Raw genomic sequence first — 9420 nt, forward strand, 5'->3', positions numbered from 1 at the left:
CCATCACCACTGCTCTAGTCCTTTAGCACCATATTGGTGCTGCTGAGCCAACCAGCCTTGTGGACTGAACAACTACCAGGTTCTTGGCCTATCCAGCATGGGAAAAACCATTGTTGGACTATCCAGACCACACTGTGTAAGCAGATCTAATAATTGGGATCATCTGTTAGTTCTCATCTGTTAGTTCTGTTCCTTTAGAACACCCTAAGATACTAGTTGAGGAAAGAAAGACCTAGTGGCATGATTCTAGCATGAGAAGAGCATAAGGGAGGGGGGAATGGTTTCCTAAAGGCAATTGTTCTCTGTATTGGGTTGAATAGTGCCCCCCCCCAAGATTCAGAATGGAACCTTAGAATATAACCTTATATGAGATTTTTTTTTTTTAAAAAAAAAAAGACAGATTATCTCTACGTAAGCCTGGCTGGCCTAAGACTATGTAGACCAATCTGACCTTGGACTTGTGGCAATCCTCCTGTCTCTGCTTCCCAAGTTCCAGGCATGCACCACCATGGAAATAAGATGATTAAATGTGAACTAGTTAGAGACAAGATAATATTACATTAGTGTGGGCCCTACCTAAATCCAATGACTGGCATCTAGAAGGCATTGTGCTGTCAGACATGACTGAAGAAAGAAAGGTCATGAGAAGACAAATCAGGGACGGAGGGGCAGTCACATGCCAATGGTGACCAGATGGCTGTCTACCTCTAGAAGGCAGGAAAAGGTGAATAAAGTCACTGAGAGCCACTAGAGGGAACACAACACTGCTAAGACTTTGATTTGAGATTTCTGGATTCCAGAAATGGAGAAAATAAATTTCTGCTGTTAGTAATAGTTTGTTACAGCAACCCTAGAGAATTATTTCAGGGACTGTTAGGAAGGGGACCTTGCTTATCCCGTAGAGCACCTTTTTGTGAGCAGAAAAGGCTATGTTTCTGGGAAGACATAACTTAGGGCTAGCACCCTTTGAACAAAGGAAAAGGAAGCCCTCCCTTCTGGAAAAGATTATGGTGCATGGCCAGCAATTCAAGGGGGGAAACCTCTATCAGCGCCCTTGCCTAGTGTTCACACTGCCGTCCATGGGCCTCAGCCCTGTGCATAATAATAGAAGGAGGTAACTACTGCTAACTCACTATCAACTTGACTGGTTTGAATCACTATGGAAACATACTTCTGGGCATGTCTGTGAACTGGTGTCCAAAAAGATTTATGGGAAATACCATTTCTCAGACTAAGGAGTCCCAGACTGAATTAGAGAAAACTTTCTGTTTGACTATGGATATAATTATTTTAAATTTTTTTGGAGGCAAAGACAACCGAGTTTCTTTCTTTCTTATTTATTTATTTATTTATTTATTTATTTATTTATTATGTATAAACATTCTGCTTCCATGTATATCTGCACACCAGAAGAGGGCACCAGATCTCATAACAGATGGTTGTGAGCCACCATGTGGTTGCTGGGAATTGAACTCAGGACCTTTGGAAGAGCAGTCGGTGCTCTTAACCTCTGAGCCATCTCTCCAGCCCCAACTGTGGATATAATTTGACCAGCCATCTTAATCTAGTAAATAGCTTTTCTCTCTTCTTCTCTTCTCTTCTCTCCTCTTCTCTTCTCTCCTCTCCTCTCCTCTCCTCTCCTCTCCTCTCCTCTCCTCTCCTCTCCTCTTCTCTTCTCTCTCCTCTCCTCTCCTTTCCTCTTCTCTATCCAAGACAGGTTTTATCTATGTAACAGTCCTGAATGTCCTGGAACTCACTTTGTAGACCAGGCTTGTCTCACACTTACAGAGATCCACCTGCCTTTGCCTCCTGAGTGCTGGGATTAAAGGCATGCACCACCACTGCCCAGCTAAATGACTTATTTTCTAAGTTGTTTTTGTCAGGTATGTTGAAAAATAACTAATAAAGGGCTCATCTGGGTTTCTGCAAACCTAAGATATTGCATTGGAGAGGCTTGGGGCGATACAGTTGAGGCCAGAGGTAAGCCTAGGAATCACAAGGTTTATCACACTAGACTCATTTGATGGTACTTAAAAGTGAAAGAGGCAGCAAAGTTCTAGAAGGCCAGCATCCATGGCAACAAAACAGATGGCTGTTAGATTTTGATTTGGGCTCCAATTATGTCTTTCACAGTTTCTCTTTCCACACATACAATATTTTCCTTAAGAATTTGTATATAATACATGTGTTTTGTTATCTGCGCTGTTCTTTACTGAAATAGGCAAAGAGAGAACTTTTTTCCATGTTAATCTAGATTGATATTTATCTAATTTCCAGTGTCTGACAACTGAATGGCTCCCACTATATCACAGTTGTTATCAGCAAGTACAAGAGCTCCCATGGCCAGAAATCACATTTACAGGCATGTGTAGAGCTCAGGTACCACTCTGACAATTAAATGGTTCCCACTATATCACAGCTTCGATCAGCAAGTAGAAAAGCTCCCACGGTCAGAAATCACATCTACAGGGATGTGTGGAGCTCAGGTGCTATGCTTCTTCTCAGTCAATAATAGCTTTATCTGGGGAGAATGGCATGAGAGTAGTCAAAACAGCCCTAGTGGCACCTCTGGGCCCTTCATTCTATCTTACCTGGCCATATTTTCTAGTATGAGGCAGGTATAACAACCCTACTCCAATCTCTATATAGTCTCTGAGCACTCCAGTCATGGCTTTTCCTACTCCCTGCTTCAGCTGACCCAGCCAGCTTTCTGTGTTCTTGCCACCAGTGCCTCAGCGGTGCACGTCACGTTCACCAGCAGCCTCTAACCTGTTGTCCAGGCTGCTGATCTCTTCTTGCTGGCCCACCCCGCTCACCTCAGGAACACTGTCAGAGAAACCAGAGCCGAGAAAATAATGCTTTGAATACCTGTGCTGAATCGTTTGTGTGCTTATTTGTGTATTCCTTCATTCAGTAAGCACACTGTGTGTCAAACAGTCTTTTAAATAGCAATGGAGAAAAACAGTACAAATGTGATCCTTTATGTAGTTTGCAGTATGGAGAGAAGATAATAAATGAGTGGGATGGATAGGAGGCTAGGAAGAAAAAACGCAAAGAAGGGAGCTAGGTCGTGTGTGTTTTAGGGTGTGTGTGTGTGTGTGTGTGTGTGTGTGTGTGTGTGTGTGTGTGATGCATATGCATGCGCACAGTCAGTTTTAAATTGCACACCCAAGGAAGGCCTCACTCAGATGATGATGCTTGAGTGAAGGCTGGAAAGAGAGGTGTTTGTTATAATGACATCTAAGAAACGCCATAGGGAAGAAAGAAGTGATGGACATTCTCTGACTAGAATCATGGATGACAGGAAGCTCCAGCAGAGTCACAGGCAGCTGTGTCAGAGAAAAAGTGGGGTAAGATCATGTTGGACCTTCTGGCCTGTTACATGGCTCTTATGTGACTTTAGCCTTCACTTTGAGTATGATAGGAGCTACTGGAGAGCTTTGAACAGAGGAATGACTTAGTATGATTTTGTTTTCAACAAATCACCTGGGGTTTTGAGGAGCAAAGATGATCAGCAGTAGAGCAATCACATAGTGTGTCAGTCAAATACTTTTTTTTTTTTTTGTAAGAAATGGCAGCCTTAATGATTACGCTCAGGCAAAGGACAAAACAAAACCTGATGCTGTTTCCAGTACAATGAATGTGTGGTCATCCTAGTCAAGATATTTTAATACTCAAGGCATGAGTTCTAGGTGTCTTGGATGATGGTGGTAACAGCAAAAACACTGGGTGGTAGTTATATTATGTATATATTTGGAACGTGATGCTCTAGGTTTTGAAAGATCAGCTGTGAGATGTGCAAGAAAGGGAGTACAATTTCAAATCTCTGTCTTAAGCAACTGGAGGAAGAACGCAGCATTTTTCTAAAATAGGAAAGCAGTAAAGAGGAAGGGTTTTCAGAGTGGGGGTGGACTGGGAGCTTAGGGTTTGCTATGCTGGATTCCAGAAACACAAGTAGAAATGGTAAGCAGCAAGTTGGAATTAGGAGTCTGGAGTTCAGGGGGAGAGGTCCATGCTGGAGGCATAAATTTGTGTGTTATCATCATAAAGGCAATATTAAAGTCACAAGACCGGATGCACTTGTCAAACAGATGTGACAGACCTGGGCTCCAGGACATTTGAATATTTAGAGATGTGAGAAAAAGCCAGCAAAGACGCAGACAGCCTCAGCCACAAAGGAGGAGAGAGTGACACAAGTGTGGTGCTCAAAAAGCCCAGTGTGTTTTCCACAACTGCAGCCAAAATACCCCAGAGGACAACTGAAAGGGGTGATTGCTTATTTTGGATCTAGAAGTCCAGAGGTTTCCATCTATGGTCCTTGGTTCTGCGGACACTAAGCCACTGTGAAGCAGAGGAGCATCAGGCAGTAGGTGTGTGTGGCTTCAGCTACTCACTTCGGGTAGCTAGGAAAGGGTGGTGGCAATTGTGGACCAGGTACAATGTTTAAAGGCAAATGTCCAAAACAAGGCCACCAGCTAAAGACCAAACACCAAATACGTTAGCCGCATGAGCTATGGGAGACATTTCTTATCTAAACCTCACTACAGAGTGAAGAAAATAAAGTAGTGATATATTGAGGAATAATTACAGTGTGAGAAGACAGAACCAGGCTCCAGGACACTTGAATATCTAGAGGTCAGAGACATGAAAGGAAACCATCAAAAAATTCACCCTCAACCAGAAAGGGGAAGAAAGTGACGGGAAGTATAGGGTTTCTGAAGCCCAGCATATTCATTTTTCACAACTATAACCAAAAATACTCCCCCGAGTGTTGGTAACATTAAAGGTGGAGCACATTAAAGATGAATGGAATGAGAGGAACTGGGAACTGATAGCTTTCGCTTGGGCAGGGGAGAAGGCAGGTGGATGGACACAAAAGGGAGTTATGTAAGTGTGTATAGGTATTGCGGTGGGAGAGGGGTTTAGAAGTCCCTTTCTCATGGATTCAGGTTTTCAACGAAAGTTAGGAATTCAGTGTCATCCAAGAAGAAGGATGTGGAGGCTGATGGGAGAAGAGAAAAGTGATTTAATGATGAGGACCGAGGGTGAGTGGACTGATATCACCGAGGGTGATAGAGTGTGATTGTTCCAGGGCATATCTTCTTGTAGAGTTAGTGGTCTGAAATATAAGGCGACATCAGTTGTCATGGTCTTGAGTTTTATATGTCAGTATTTAGCTGTGTGTGCTAACATGGCAGACTGCAGGAGTTGGATGGAACAAGGCTGTGAATTACCATAACCAACACAGAAAAAAGAGCAGCAGAAGTATTGAAGATGTATCCATATGGTGTTCGATAATGACTAGCCTTGGGGTTTAAGCTGGGAAGGTGCACAACTTCACAGGGAAGGTAAGGGGATTGATCCATGGATTGCAATCCTGTGGGTGTACAGAGAACAAATTCCCTATTTCAGCATTTCATGAAGACTAAAGGCCAAGGTATGTCTTTTGTTTATTCTCTACACACCATTATGCAGGAAATTTTCAAGTCGCACAAAATTTATAATTTCCAGAATATTCTGAGGCTTTATAAACACTGTCTTTTCGTAGCCACTTGTCTCTAGGTCCAATGTTCTTTTCCTTCTCTGGCTGTCTACCCCAGAAACTCCTCTCCCATGACCCCTTCCTTTTTAAGTTCTCCAGTATTCCAGCAGAGCAAGTCCTTCTCCTTTCTTGACTTGCCCATCAAAACAGAAGTTGATGCTTCCTCAGAGTTCACAGGGTCAGACGTCTACGGTGAGTCAGAACTATTTGTGTCCTTCATGGTTACACAACAGGGAACTAAAACTATCCCCTGGTGAATAAATAGTGACCAGATGCCACCACAGAGAATGACAACCCCAGTCTGGACCAATATTTTATAACTATTAAAATCAATTGCAAGTGGCAGGTTATCCTTTTTAAATCTAACATATTTTATAGAATACCATTTAGTAAATTAAAGTGAACTGATAAATCTGTGTCTCTAAAAGGCCCCTCCAGTTTCTTTAATAACCAATGCTGTCAGAAGCATCCTGATGAAGTACCAAGCTATATACAGAAGCTGATTCAATCTTTACGTTTCCCTTAGAGATATACAAATATTCTTGTTAAAATGTCCACTTCCCCACTGTCCTTTCCCTCAAAGGCTAATAAGTTAGCAGTAATATTTTCTAATGGACAATATGGTACTTCTAGGGGAAAATTCCTCCAATGGTATAATTGTAGGCTATGTGGCAAATGTTTGATATTTGGGGTTTTTTTGTTTTTGCTTTTGCTTTTTTGGTATGTGTGTCAGAGAGGTGATAGTTAAGGAATCACTTTGATATTAAAGAAATAAAGTTATTCAAAAGACTTTAAAGAAAAATTTAAAAGGATCTATTGATTTCATAAGCTCCAGGTAGATGCCCAGGCCTGTGGCTGACACTAAGCCAAGCTGTACACACAGCATTAATTCAAGCAAAGCACAAAGCATGCAGAATGTCTCCATGACACTGATCTGTTTTTGTGGCTTTTACGTCTGAAGAACCATCTCCAGGGAGTTGAGCCTGGCATTTTGTCAGCTGACAGACCCCAAGAGCAGAAAATCTTTTTCTCCAGTACTTTTTGTTGTTGTTGTTTGTTTGTACTGGCTTCTATTTTCTTCTTCTTCTTCTTCTTCTTCTTCTTCTTCTTCTTCTTCTTCTTCTTCTTCTTCTTCTTCTTCTTCTTCTTCTTCTTCTTCTTATTTTTTATATTAGTTCAAATTAGGAACAACTTTCCGCTGACTGATCACGAGAGCCCTCATCCAGTGGCTGATGGAAGCAGAGACAGACATCCACAGATATACACTGAGCTGAAATCGGGAATTTAGTTGAAGAGAGGGAGGAATGAAGAGTGAAGGGGTCTGTACCAGATTGGAAAAACCCACAGGAACAATTGTCCTGAACAAGGGAGAGCACATCAACCCTAGATGCTGTCCGGGAGGCCAGTGCAGACCCCTGAACATGGACGTCAATGGGGAGGCCTCTGCATTCCAGGGAGCCTCTGGTGGTGGATTGGTGTTTTTCCCTGGTGCAGGGGGGGACTTTGAGAGCCCATCCCACGGGTGGGATGAACGGTTACGCTCTGGCCCTGGACACATGGGGAAGGGCCCAGGACCAGCACAGGAGGATTTGGTGGACTTTGCACAGCCCCCGTTGGGGGCCCTGTCCTGCCTGGGGAGTGGTGGGTGGATGGGGTGGTGGGTGAGCTGGGGGTGGGGGAGGAGGGATGGGGTGGGGGAGGGATAGGGAAATGGGCTTACATGTGAAACAAGCTTGTTCCCTAACTAGAACTAATAATAAAATAAGATAAAATAAAAACAAAAAAAGAAAACCAAATTAGGAACAAGCTTGCTTCACATGTCAATCCCTTCTCCCTCTCCCTCCCTTCCCCCCAACCCCCATTAGCCCTCTCCCCCCTCTGCTCCCCATGGAGGATAGGGCCCTCCATGGGGGCTCCCCAAATTCCACAATATCATCCTGGGCAGGGCCGAGGCCCTCCCCCATGTGTCCAGGCCCAGAGAGCATCCCTTCACGTGGGATGGGCTCTCAAAGTCCCTTTGTACACCAGGGAAAAATACTACCAGAGGCCCCATAGAGTGCTGAGGCCTGCTCATTGGCATCCAGGTTCAGGGGTCTGGCACAGTTCCTTGATGGCCTCCCAGACAGCAATCTGGGGTCCATGTGCTCCTCCTTGTTCAGATTAGCTATTTTTGTGGGATTCACCAGCCTGGTCCTAACGCTTTGATATTCATTCCTCCCTCTCGGCAGCTGGGTTCCCGAGTTCAGTTAAGTGTTTATCTGTGAGTGTTTGCCTCTGCTTCTATCAGCCACTGGATGAGGGCTCTAGGATGGCATATAAAGTAGTCATCAGTCTCATTATAGTGGAAGAGCATTTAGGGTATCCTCTCCATCATTGCCTAGATTGTCAGTTGGTGTTATCCTTGTAGATCTCTGGAAATCTCCCTAGTGACAGATCTCTCCTTGGACCTATAATGGTTCGCTCTGTTATGATATCTCTTATCCTACTCTCCTCTATTCTTCCCCCAACTCAACCTTTCTGCTCCTCCATTTCCTCTTCTCCCCTCCTCTTCTCCTCTCATTCTGTCAGCTCCCTCTCCCCTACCCTCATGCTCCCAATTAGCTCAGGGGATCCTGTTGCTTCCCATTCTCTGGGGTCCATGCATTTTTCTCTTAGAGCCCTTCTTGTTTCCTAGTTCCTTTGGTGAAGAGGATTGTAGGCTGGCAATCCTTTGTTCTATGTCTGAAATTCATATATGAGTGAGTACATACCATGTTTGTCTTTTTGTGACTGGGTTACCTCACTCAGGATGTTCTAGTCCCATCCATTTGCCTGCGAATTTCAAGATTCCATTGCTTTTTTTCCCACTGAGTAGTACTCCATTGTATAAATGTACCACATTTTCTCTATCCATTCTTCAGTTGAGGGGCATCTAGGTTGCTTCCAGGTTCTGCTATTACAATACTTCTATGAACATGGTTGAACATATGTCCTTGTTGTATGAACATGCATTATTTGGGTATATGCCCAAGAGAGGAATTGCTGGATCTTGAGGTAGACTGATTCCCATTTTCCTGAGCAACCGCCATACTGATTTCCAAAGTGGTCTTAAAGTTTGCACTCCCACCAGCAATGGAGGAGTGTTCCTTTTTCTCCACATCCTCTCCAGCATAGATTGTCATTGGTGTTTTGATTTTAGCCATTCTGGCCGGTGTAAGATGGTATCTCAGAGTTGTTTTGAGTTGAATTTCTCTAATGGCTAAGGATTTTGAGCACTTTCTTAAGTGTCTTTCAGCCATTTTAGATTCCTCTGTTGAGAATTCTCTATTTAGATCTGCACCCCACTTTTTAATTTCATTGATTGGTGTTTGGATGGCTAGCTTCTTGAGTTCATTGTATATTTTGCAAATCAACCCTTTGTCGGATGTGGGGTTGGTGAAGATCTTTTCCCATTCTGTGGGCTGTCGTTTTGTCTTGGTGACTGTGTCCTTTGCCTTACAGAAGCTTCTCAGTTTCAAGAGGTCCCATTTATTAATTGTCTGTGCTACTGGTGTTACATTCAGGAAGTGAGTCTCCTGTGCCAATATATTCAAGGGTATCTCCCACTTTCTAGAAGATTCAGTGTGGCTGGATTTATGGTGAGATCTTTGATCCATTTGGACTTAAGTTTTGTGCATGGTGACAGGTATGGATCTATCTGCAATCCTCTGCATGTCTGAATCCAGTTGTGCCAGCACCATTTGTTGAAGATGCTATCTTTTTTCCATTGTATAGATTTAGCATCTATGTCAAAAATCAGGTGTTCATAGATGTGTGGGTTAATATCAGGGTTTTCAAAAATTCCATTGGTCTGTCTATTTTTGTGCCAATACCAAGCTGTTTTCAGGACTATGGCTCTA

The sequence above is a fragment of the Cricetulus griseus genome, chromosome 5 (genome assembly GCF_003668045.3).
Source record: "Cricetulus griseus strain 17A/GY chromosome 5, alternate assembly CriGri-PICRH-1.0, whole genome shotgun sequence".
In the NCBI taxonomy this organism is placed as follows: Eukaryota; Metazoa; Chordata; class Mammalia; order Rodentia; family Cricetidae; genus Cricetulus; species Cricetulus griseus.